The sequence below is a fragment of the Pocillopora damicornis genome, chromosome 4 (assembly GCF_964200805.1).
Source record: "Pocillopora damicornis chromosome 4, jaPocDami1.2, whole genome shotgun sequence".
In the NCBI taxonomy this organism is placed as follows: Eukaryota; Metazoa; Cnidaria; class Anthozoa; order Scleractinia; family Pocilloporidae; genus Pocillopora; species Pocillopora damicornis.
The window spans coordinates 10,545,056-10,556,112 of NC_142673.1; the positions used below are offsets into that span (position 1 = coordinate 10,545,056).

Here is an 11,057-nt window from a genome sequence, read left to right on the forward strand (position 1 = left end):
GTCTTAGAAATCAACTTTGAACAACTTTGTTTTTCTTTGATTTTTTTCAGTTCGATTTCGTGTTTCAAAGAAGTTTTCTACTTGTTTTTCAACAAATTATCGATCATCTCGATAACGACTTATTCGAAAACCAAGACAGGTGAACTTTACTCACGATTCATATCTATTTAAATAGACCTCCATATGATTCCATTCTAGATTTAGGTATCATAGAAAGAAACAGAATACTTTTATATCGTTTTCTTCCTCTTCCTATCTATGATTTATTTGAATTTTTTACTATTCAAGTTCATTTTGAAGCGTGTCAACCATATCATGTTGAAAGAGTTGAAATCACTGAGTACCCAGTAGTTATTCAGTTCCTCTTTTTTTGTTTTTTCAGTTTGATTTCAAGATTAATTTGAAAGAATTAAAAGACTTTTTATACACAATTCAACTCAATGTAGAAATACCTGATTATTCTGGTACTCGAATGTGTAACTCTGTCAGGTTAATCATTCACGAACAAGGTCCCAAGGTAGATTGGTAAGTTGTAAATGAAACAAGTCGAAATTACCATTCCGTTTTAGAATTTCTCTTATTACCTACGGGGTTTTTTCAATTATTTAAAAAAATTCACGTTAAATTGCTTTATAACGACCCCTATTTCAATCCATTTTTCACACCTATTTTTCATGTAATAAAAACTAAAACGGAAAGTTACATGTTTTTCGATTTGGCAGATGATTATTATAGATATTTAGATCTATTGTAACTTGTAAAAAAAACACATTTTTTCAAATAATAAACAATTTTTTTGACAACAACTGTGTTAGTGGTACTTTCGCAAAATTCAATTTAGAAATCAAACTGTTCAAAGTTGTCTTTTTACTCAGAAACAATCCTTGCTGAGTCTTTTCCTTGCGTTGTTTGAGTTCCTTTTTCACTTTGATGAACTTTTCAATTTGAAACTTGTTCTTGTACCATTTCCTCTTGGGATTTTTACCTTTTGTTTTTCTTGCGCTTTTCTCCCCTATCTTTTTTCGAGGTTTTGAAGCTTTTTTTTAAAATCGGTCCTCCAATTCTGCCACTTTTTCAAAAATGTTTCAATACCTTCTGTAACATCTCCTCCAAATGGAATAATATCAGGGGTACCTGTTGGCATGTTGGTTGACAAACTAGTCAATACTGCACGTTTCTTGTTATTTCCCAACTTAGCCACACTATCCATGGGTGAATATCTCAAGACTTTCTTGACCGGAGAAAATGAGACACGCGATTTGACATCATTATACTAATAAAAAATGACACAATGACATCTTTTTATACGATTTTTCCTATAAATTGAACCAATAATCACACACCTTTTTCATTAGTAAACATGGATCAAGAAAAACAAAAACTCCTTCATCTCATTCAAGAAACAAACCAAATCATCGAAGATCTCATGCAACTCTTTGAAAGGACAGAAGAAAGCTTGCATCTTATCAAAGAAATGAAAGAAAACATCGCCAAATAGACAACACAATTCAACCAAATCAACAAGATGATGTACAACTACACCACCACACTCAGGATTCGAGGGAACTATCTCCAAAAACAACTGAACAAACAGCAAAACAATCTGCTAAAAGACTGAAAAAACTGTAAAAAAAATCCACACCCAAAAAAATGTTATAAATAAAACCTTTTTTATTGTATTTTATTTTTATCTTAGTACATTGTCTTTAATCCCCTTTAATGCTTGTTTTCCCAATAAAAATCCCAATTTCCCAAAAGAAGGTGATGGTCTTGAAAAACATACTCGCACCTGCTGCTATCTTGTCTTGTGAAGACAGTCCTCCACGTAATATCCTATGAACCATACTCGCTGAAGCGCCACCCGCTTGACCTTGCTTTCGTTGTCTTCATCTTCGTGTTCCACGCATTTTTACTAATTAAAAATCATACCACCGGTGTCTTTTATGTAATTTTTTTCTTAAACTAGTGCTCAGGCACCTCCGCGGTATTAAAAATGGCGCTAGAATGGAATGTGAAAATACTGCAATCTGATTGGTCCATTTTTTAAATACTCGATTCTGATTGGCTCTCCGCTATACTGGCAACCTTTACTACTAACCATAACTTGCCCAAACTGTAACATAACAACCTTGGCAAGTTTATGCCAAACCAAACTGGTCTGTCAAATACTTCTTCAAACTGCAGACAACATTTCAAGCTTCACATGCTTCAATGATGCACTTCAGAGTTTCCTGAAGTCCATAAACTGCCAAACAGCTCTATCAGACATTGAAATTAATGAGCTCAAGAAATTGTTGTTGACTGCTGGCCCACAGCAAATGATAGTAAGCAAGTCACAACGACTAATATCACAGTTTCTGACACCAAAATGAACGCGTACAAGACATTGTAAACTAGTTGACAATGGTTGACAATTAATTCAGTGACATTCAACATGTTACATGTGCATCAACTGGTGAACACCTCTATTACAAAGAGACATTCGTCCACTCAAGAAATTATTACTTTGGTTGTTGAGTTTGTTACTAGCGATCCTATATTAAATACTGTTATTCAGTTTACATTTAATTCAATGACATTCAATGTTACTGTTCTCATGCAAGTGCGTCAACTGACAGAGTCCTCTATTACTCAGAGAGAGTGGTATGCTCAAGAAACTGTTGCATTGGTTGTTCAGTTTCTGTAAATATTTATAGTGCGCTAGATATTGTTAATATCGGTTTATATAATTCAGTGACATTCAACATATTAAATGTTACTGTCCTAACACGCCTTAACTGGTTAACACCTTAAATTATATATCTATATAATATATAAATTATAAATTAGATATCCAAATTATTGCTTTGGTGGTTCAAACTAATTCTACCAAAATGAATCATATTGAGTTATCATTTAATTCAATCACAAGAACATCAACTGGCAAACATCTCTATTACACAGAAAACTTTGTATGCTCAAGAAATAATTGCTTTGCTTGCCAATATTGATTATATAGTACACAATGTTATTCAGTTGACATTTCAGGGTTGTTAAACATTGTTGCATTTGAAGTTAATAAAAAATTGCCAAGTGTCAGATGTACAAAACTATTTTCAACTTTGTCCATTTTGTCCCACTAAAATTACTTAGTCAATTTTCAATTATCCCTCTTATGTTTCTGTTGGAGGCACAGCAGCCTCATGGTTAGTGCCCTTGACTCCAGATCGAACAGTATGGGTTTGAGCCCTGGCCGGTAACATTGTGTAACCTGGCCGGTAACACTATTCTCTCAGTGTCTCTCTCCCCCTAGGGTAATAAATGCATACCAGCATATTTAATACTGAGGAATAACCCTACAGTAAACTTGCATCTCATCCACGGGGAGTGGAAATGAGTTGCCACAAAGCTCTACGCAACATCTCACAGGATTAACTGAGAAAATGATCTACAAACGATAGTAACAATGGACCCTAGCCCTGAAACGATAGAACTTCGTGTTAACAAGATCCAATGAAATTAGAGGTTCTAGAAAGCTTTATGACAATGGAGAGAAGTACTCCTAGTCGCTTCATGCTGAAGAAACCCAACCCTCGCCTGATAGGCAACTTGGCTCCTATGCAAACTTTACCTTTTGCCTTACATTTCTAAAAATTTTCTTTTTTCAAGTAAAACAACAAATGAATTTCGGTGAATACAAAAGCAGACTCCAGGTGACCAAAGCAAATTTCTACCACATGATTTCAAGGCCAGCCTATCAAAACGAAGAGTTTTAATCAATTATTTCCATCCAAGGTAGCCACATGCAGTCCCTGAGTGCCTATTTTTATTTATATCTAGAAGATCAGATAAACAAAGATGAGAAACAAGTTACAAACAGTAATAGTTTCACTTGTTTATTTTGACAGGAAATTATTTTTTATTTCTGAAGACTTATCAAATTCTACAAAAAGCTGACTTTTTGTTCTTACGAGGAGGGGCATGTGCACCCAGTGAACCCCCCCGGTTATGGCCCTGGTTGTCACTGTCAATTTTACATGGACCCAAAAAAGTTGTTTGTAAAAGCAATATCATAAATGGGGAAGATATCTTCATCTTAAGGCACTTTGGCCTTTAATGGCCCAATTGGAAGTATCAGCCCATTGGTGCAAGTACATGCTTTAGGCAAGTACTTGTAAATGGTGCTAAGGGAATCTTCGGTCTGCAAAAGACAAACTGATGTTATTATTAGATTTTCATGTACCCGAACACATTTCTGACGTGGGCCAGACCATGATTAACTACTGTACAGCCAAACCAATGGTGACCAAAGTGAACATAGACTCCAAGCAAAAAGTCGTGGCTCTGCTAACATCTGAGTTTAAGAATATATGTAATGATACGAATGAATAGCTTTCATTTGATTGAGCACATCAGATGCTTGTAGCTTAGGTATCAACCATTGGATGTATGAAACAAAAACACCAACAAAGTACTATTTTAGATACACTCTATTCTTTTTCCTAAACCGGATTTTTAGAATATTGATTGCTTAAGATACTTATTCCCAGTCTCTTGCTCTTTTTGCATGGGGTCTATGCTACTGTAGCTAGGTATATATGAAGCACTCAAAGCCAATCAAATATTTGCGAGTCATGTGGTGAAGCCATATGATGAAGCACACATCACTCCAATATTTTTCAACTCAATTTGACTGAATTGGGTAACCACAACAGTTCATTTTGTTTTGGTAATTAAATGTGCACATACCTCAATCATTTCTTTAGCAAATTGAATGGATGGATTTACAGAAAAGCCCAACACTGGCTCTTCTGAAGCTCCCATACAAAAAATAAGGATGGATTCCAGTGTGACTGCCTGACGTCCACTACCCACTTCCCTCACGTATTCTATAAATAGCGAGTATATTTCCTTCTCCTTTTGAAAAGCTGTGGTACCTTAAATTAAAAATTGATTTTCAATTAACAGTTGGGTTTGTGATTTTTAGGTTAAAAGGAAAAAAAAATGCGCACTGTTTGAAGATTTGTGATGATTAAATTTGTGGCAGTTCTTGTTTTGCTAGAAGGTTGTCATAGTGCTTTGGACAGTTTTTGTTCTCTGTAGGTGAAATTTTTGTTAAAGTTTTGCATAAAAATAGGTTTCAAAAAGTTGACGCTTCTCTTTTGTTGAGGTCAGCCTGCCAAACGACCACAGCGCCGGCTTTGTCGGCCGCTTTAATAACTATTTTTTGGCATTTTATAAGACTTTAAGCGCCGCCCAAGAGATGTTGAAAAATTTGTTGTTCCGATTGAAATTGCATGACTGGATATGCAAAAGACTATTTGAAAACAGAGGAGATGCATCTCGCAGGACAACTCATAGCTCTTGCCTTCTAAACATCCTACTTTTTAAAACAGCATTTGGACAGAGAACAATTAACTATTGAATGGTTTCCTCATGCAACCAGTTGGACGATTCTTTTAAACTTTGCTACTCAATCTAGGTTTTAAACGCAGATTAAGAAGTCAGCGGCTGGAACGGTTCTTGCGGTCCTAGTCCTTAAGCTTGCAACCACCTGCTTTTTAGACATCTAGATCTAAAATTTTTACATTATACATTGAATTAAAGCTTGCAAAAACCAAATTTTTAATGTTAAACTCTAACCACCAGATTTACTTGTAAGATTCAAATTGTCTATTTTTTGAAAGTTACCTAAAACATGATGTTCTTGATTTTCAATTGTATAATTGTTGCTATAAAACTCTTAGGGATGTGTCACTGAAGTTAAGTCAAGTGCTTGTAGTACTAAAAGTGGACATAGTGCTCTTGTTCTCGATAAGGAAACCGTGCAAGGTATCGTTACTACCATGGACTCAGAATGGGATAAAATTTGTCTTAGAGTTATATTGTGATCCATATTCTCTAGAGAAGAAATGACAGCCCTAGGCTTCGATCCTGACAATCTTCCGTCTATGACGGAGAGAGTTAAATTCGTTGTTGAAGAGGTAAAAAATGCTAATGAGGCAGCAGCCGACCTCGTTAGGTTGTGCTTAAATTCCAAGAAGGAAAAGCTGGAGAAGGAGATAAAAGAGAAGGAAAACCTTCTTCAAAAGAAAACAAATATTTGGCCATCCAAAACGTTAGAAGAAATCCAAAGGGAAGTACAAAAACTCAAGGAAAAAGTTGAAGACACGGAGGGGCTTCTTCACAGCCAGCCCACCGAAAGCAATTATCAGAGAAAACGCCAAATGCTCAAGCGCCAAGCTTCAAGCCTTATCGAATGTAATCGACTGAAGAGGCGAAAGTTGTCAAACCAAGGTCCGAAGCCAAAGCTAGATGAGGAAGATGAAGACTTCATTGCAAAGGCAATTGAGGATAAATCATCTTATCATGGTAGACGACATGATACGGTCCTCTATACCGGCCAGAGGGTGAAGAAGAAAAACCTTCTTTCAATTGCCAACTACCGACTAGCTCAACGTGGGAAGAAATTAATTCAATCCGCTACAACAGTATACAACAGGGCAAGACCAAGAAACAAAAGAAGTCTCCGAGCGAAGCGCCATTGTGGCAAAGGCCTATTTTGTTGGAAAAAGCCACCAAAAGGCGAAGAAAACACAAACGAAAACACTCACTACCAACGAGCACACGTAAAAAACATAAAAAGACGATTCTGGGGTGCCAGAAATTCCAGCGCAAGAAAGTTTTGTTTCATGAGAAGCACCGATGACAAGGCTTACCTTAAACCAGGTACATCTGAAGGTTTTGACAAAGCCAGAAATCTTAGGATCTTAACATTATCAGATCACACTAAAGCAAGGAAGTTGCCAAAGTACGACTGGCCTGAGAAAATGGTATATGTGACCCCGGGTTCTCACCGTGTTTTCACGAAGTCAAGTGTAATGAATGAAACTGAAGAGAAGCTGATAACTGAGGACGATCGCCACTATGTATTTGTCCGGCCCAAAGCAATAGTGGGATCGTCAGGCACTGTATGGGCCAGCGAAACGGTTCGTTTGCGACATGAGGATCCATCAGCTTTTGAGGTTGACGAACCGACACCTGGCAGTCCACAGTACTCACTGGGATTTCGTAAATGCTGCGCGCGACTACATGATGACCTCTTTCTTTATTATGATATGACAGAGTCAGATGACCTAGACAAATTATCCGGAGAAACAGAAAGTAACTGTAAATTCTTCACTTACGAAAAAGAGAGAGCAGAACACTTGAAATTAAGGATTGACAATTTGCTGCAGTTTTGCGAAGACACAGAAATGTCAGAGCACAATAGGGCTCTGTTTGCTAGTCAGATAATACCAGTCACGAAACGCATTTTAGATGCCATTGATGATCTGTTTAAAGAGGAAGTCGATTCCATGGAAAAAGATGCGAGAAAGGACAGGATTTTAAGGGTAACCAGTTCATGTAAACATGGTCTTGAAGTTCTCGGAGATCTCTGCCTTCCACCTGTAAAGCCACGATGGGCTGACCTTACAGATGCTGGTCTGGGCGTGGGAGTTTCCAACTACGAAGTTAGATTTTGAGACGCCGAGTTAGCAAGGGTTCACAATTCCGATTATAGAGTGCGATGTCATCGTTCGAGGGGCGACAGCGGGCAAGGTGAAGCCGAAAGGACAAACTCGGCAATTTCTGATGCTCTTGTGGATGGCGCAACTCTAGAGTGGGAAAAATATAGGAGATTTGAGGATCTTTCAGAAGAGGAAATCAAACAACTGTCTCTCCAGTCATACGAAGAGTACGAAAAGAAATGGATGGAGAAAAATGCCTGGTATGTCTGTAGTCAGGTAGCCGAGAGAATTGATGATGCCCCTGTCCTTACAGATTACATCAAGAGCAGAGTAAGCGAGTCCCCTGATGAATTATTCTTTTTCAATTCTGTTTACCTCAACAACTATCGGGGTGCATCAGAACGAAACAAAGAGCAAGCGCCCAGTGCAGCATACTTCCGAAAGATCGAATCATTTATGGAAGACCACTATATTCGTGGAGAACTTTTTATGGAATTCTGTCGTGATGCATGTAAAGAGTCAAGAGAAGAAAGTTCCAATCTCTGTTCCTGGTGTTCTAACAATAGATGGGTCGGTCCAGAAACGGAAAGAATTCCGCAACCTGTACCAGATTCAAACAATCCTGGACATTTCATGGATATCTATCAGACGGAATCGACGGGCAGGACACCAGATGATTACCTTCCAAGAAAATGTATTAAAGATCTGTACGAGGAACATTCTGACAGTATCAGAAACGATCAGGATACCATGAAGAGCTTCTGCTCAAAATATAATGTGGAAGAGAAGCACGTCATTGCATATGTTAATCATTTGAAGGATATTGAGATCCGAAAGGACATCAGAACAAGAGCAGCTCAGGAGCGAAGAAGGCAAGAGGCCGAACGAACGTACAAGGACTTTCAATGGGATAACCTCATCAAGGGTGGCAAATTTGAAAAGTTGCGGGTAAGAGAACTAGACCTGTATCTCAACAAGCATGGTTTGACGACTGTGGGTCGGAAACTTGACAAAGTGAAGGCCATTCGATGTCACTATTACCGACAGAATAAAGAGACTGTGATAACAGAAGAACTGTCGAGTGATGAAGATGACATGGAATCCGAGGATGAAGAATCCGAAAGTGGAGAGGCAGAGAGCAACGATGACTATGTTTTCGTGGATTCGGATGAGCAGCCTGAGATTGGCACTTCCTCGACAATTCAGTTCGTATCTGACGAGCAAATATTTACCGTTGTGGTTCAAGGTCCATGAGACGTAAGTACCACTATTAAAATATCACTTGCATATTCAAAAAGTTATTTGGCGGTGGCTGGGAGAAAAGGGGGGGGGATCATGAAACTTTCCACTACCGATAAGGGGGGATCTCTAAAAAACTAGATACTCTACGGGGGGATCAGGTAAATGCTCCGATGTGACAACAAAAATACTCCAACCCCCCCAGGCGATAAATAATGACCGGTCCCTAATGTCGGCTGCTCCTGGGTTGGATTGCATAGCAAGAAGGAAACGCACATGGACACTTGCCCCTTCATGGTTATTGACTGCCCCAATGGACCTCGTGGCTGCTTGGTTAAACCAGAGAGGTATGCGCTGAACCTGCACATAGCATCCTGCCCCTTTGAAAAAGTGCCTTGTTTTCATTGCCACATAGGAGTGGAGACATCAACGCTTGTTAGCCATGAGGACAACTGCCGAGAAATTCCACGGCCCTGCCCACTTCAGTGTGGAGAACAGTTACCAAGGTAAGTTGGTTTGACAGCCAAGACACTTGATCCATTTCTAGTTAAGGTTACCCAAAACTAGACAGTAGGACACTTACAAACGTAATTCGAGATCCGAAACTAACAGCAAATTTAAGGCGATGCATAAAGCGATGGAAAGTAATTGAGAGAAACAGTTTAAACGGTTAAGTGATAGATCTGAATGGTTTATCATCGAGTTGCCCGAAGTCATGTCGCCCGGAACCTGAGTTGTGTTGCCCGCAAAAAGTTGGTGGCCGTAGAATCAAATACGTTAAAAGATCAGATTTTCAGACTGAAATTAGGCAATTAAACGAGAAATCTTTTTATGAAAGCGCCATTTGTTTCCAACAACACCATGAAGATTCTAAAAGCGTTGTTTGTTTCTAACAACAAAATGAAGCGTTTTTTTTTTTTACTCATTTCGTACCACAGACTCTCTGTAAAAGCTTGAGAAATTTTATCTTGGTTTCTGACATTGCCATGAAGACTTCAACTGTACAGAAATCAATCATTTGTTCAGAACTGATATGTGTTTGAGTAACAATTCGGAAAGTGTTGTTCTTTTCTTACAACAAAAGGAAGCGTTGTTCGTTTCTATAGCAACAAAATGCAGCACACGGGCCTTTCGTACTCTGTCGATTCGTACCCAGTGGGAATCGTTTCGTTCCCAACGTGCTAGTATATTGGCACTCAGCCGTTCAGAAACGTTGCTTATTTCACTCAACCTAAGATTGCGAATTATTAAAGTGTCATTATTAAAATTATTATTAAATTCCTAACACCGAAAGGGGATGGTACTATCAGACTACTATTGTTAAAAAAAACAATAGAATATTGTTAAAAAAAATACCACACTTACCTTATGCAAGGTAGTAAGTTATTTGTAACGAAGTTCACAAATAGATACAGCAGAACTTTATTTGCATGCTACTCGCTTGACTTTTTACTAAATCGTAGCACACGATAATCCAAATTTGTTTATTTCGGTTTGGATCAGCTTACAAAACGTGCTTTATTTTTGTTATAGAAACAAAATACGCTTCCCTTTTATGTTAGAAAGGAACAAAGCTTTTAGGTTCGCTACTCAAACATATTTTAATTCTGACTATATGATAGATTTCTTTGTAGTCGAGGTCTTCTTTGTTTAGTCTGTAAGTTTTTTTTCAGGTGACAATTACATTATTTGACATTACAACTCAAGTTCTTGGTCATTTCTTTGTTTGCTTCTTCTGGAATTTGATGTTTTATCAAATAAAAATCCGCAGGATGATGATTTTAAAGTGGTGCATCGCTTGTCTGCTTTACAATGTATGAACACTAGGAAAAGGATTACTACCCAATCTTGTAAATGTAATGGCTTGATATTTAGTTGAGCAGAGAGTTTGTTCAAAGTCATTATTGATGCATTTAACTCATTTGTTCATGTTTACAGATCGCACATCCACCTGCACCTTGGCGATTGTCCACAACGTGTGGTAAAATGTATAGTAAAGGGGTGCCACAATTCTTACGTGCTTGAGGAGGAGGCGGACCACGATAAACAGTACCAAGAAAGTCACCAGGTGCTGCTGAAGCAAGAGGTGGAGAGGCTAAGAGGAATAATATTTGATCAGGTGGGTAACCTTCTTCTGATTGTAAAAAGGAGATGAATTCTCTGCGAGAAATTTCAACGGAACAAGCTGCTACAGACATTTACCTTGATATAGTGTAACATTTATAGTTTCAGTTTATTCTTCTGTATCATGGCTGCCGCTCTTTTCTTTTCCTCAATGGTCTACATGGCAGAATTCTAAATTTTTAAGAAGATCTTGTTGTTTCTGTT

At 38.0% G+C, this 11,057-nt stretch overlaps 1 pseudogene; it reads left to right on the forward strand.

Moving 5' to 3' along the window:
- Positions 1-6,671: 6,671 nt before the first annotated feature.
- The window catches only part of LOC149046779 (uncharacterized), a 5,428-nt pseudogene continuing 1,042 nt past the window's right edge, over positions 6,672-11,057 (forward strand).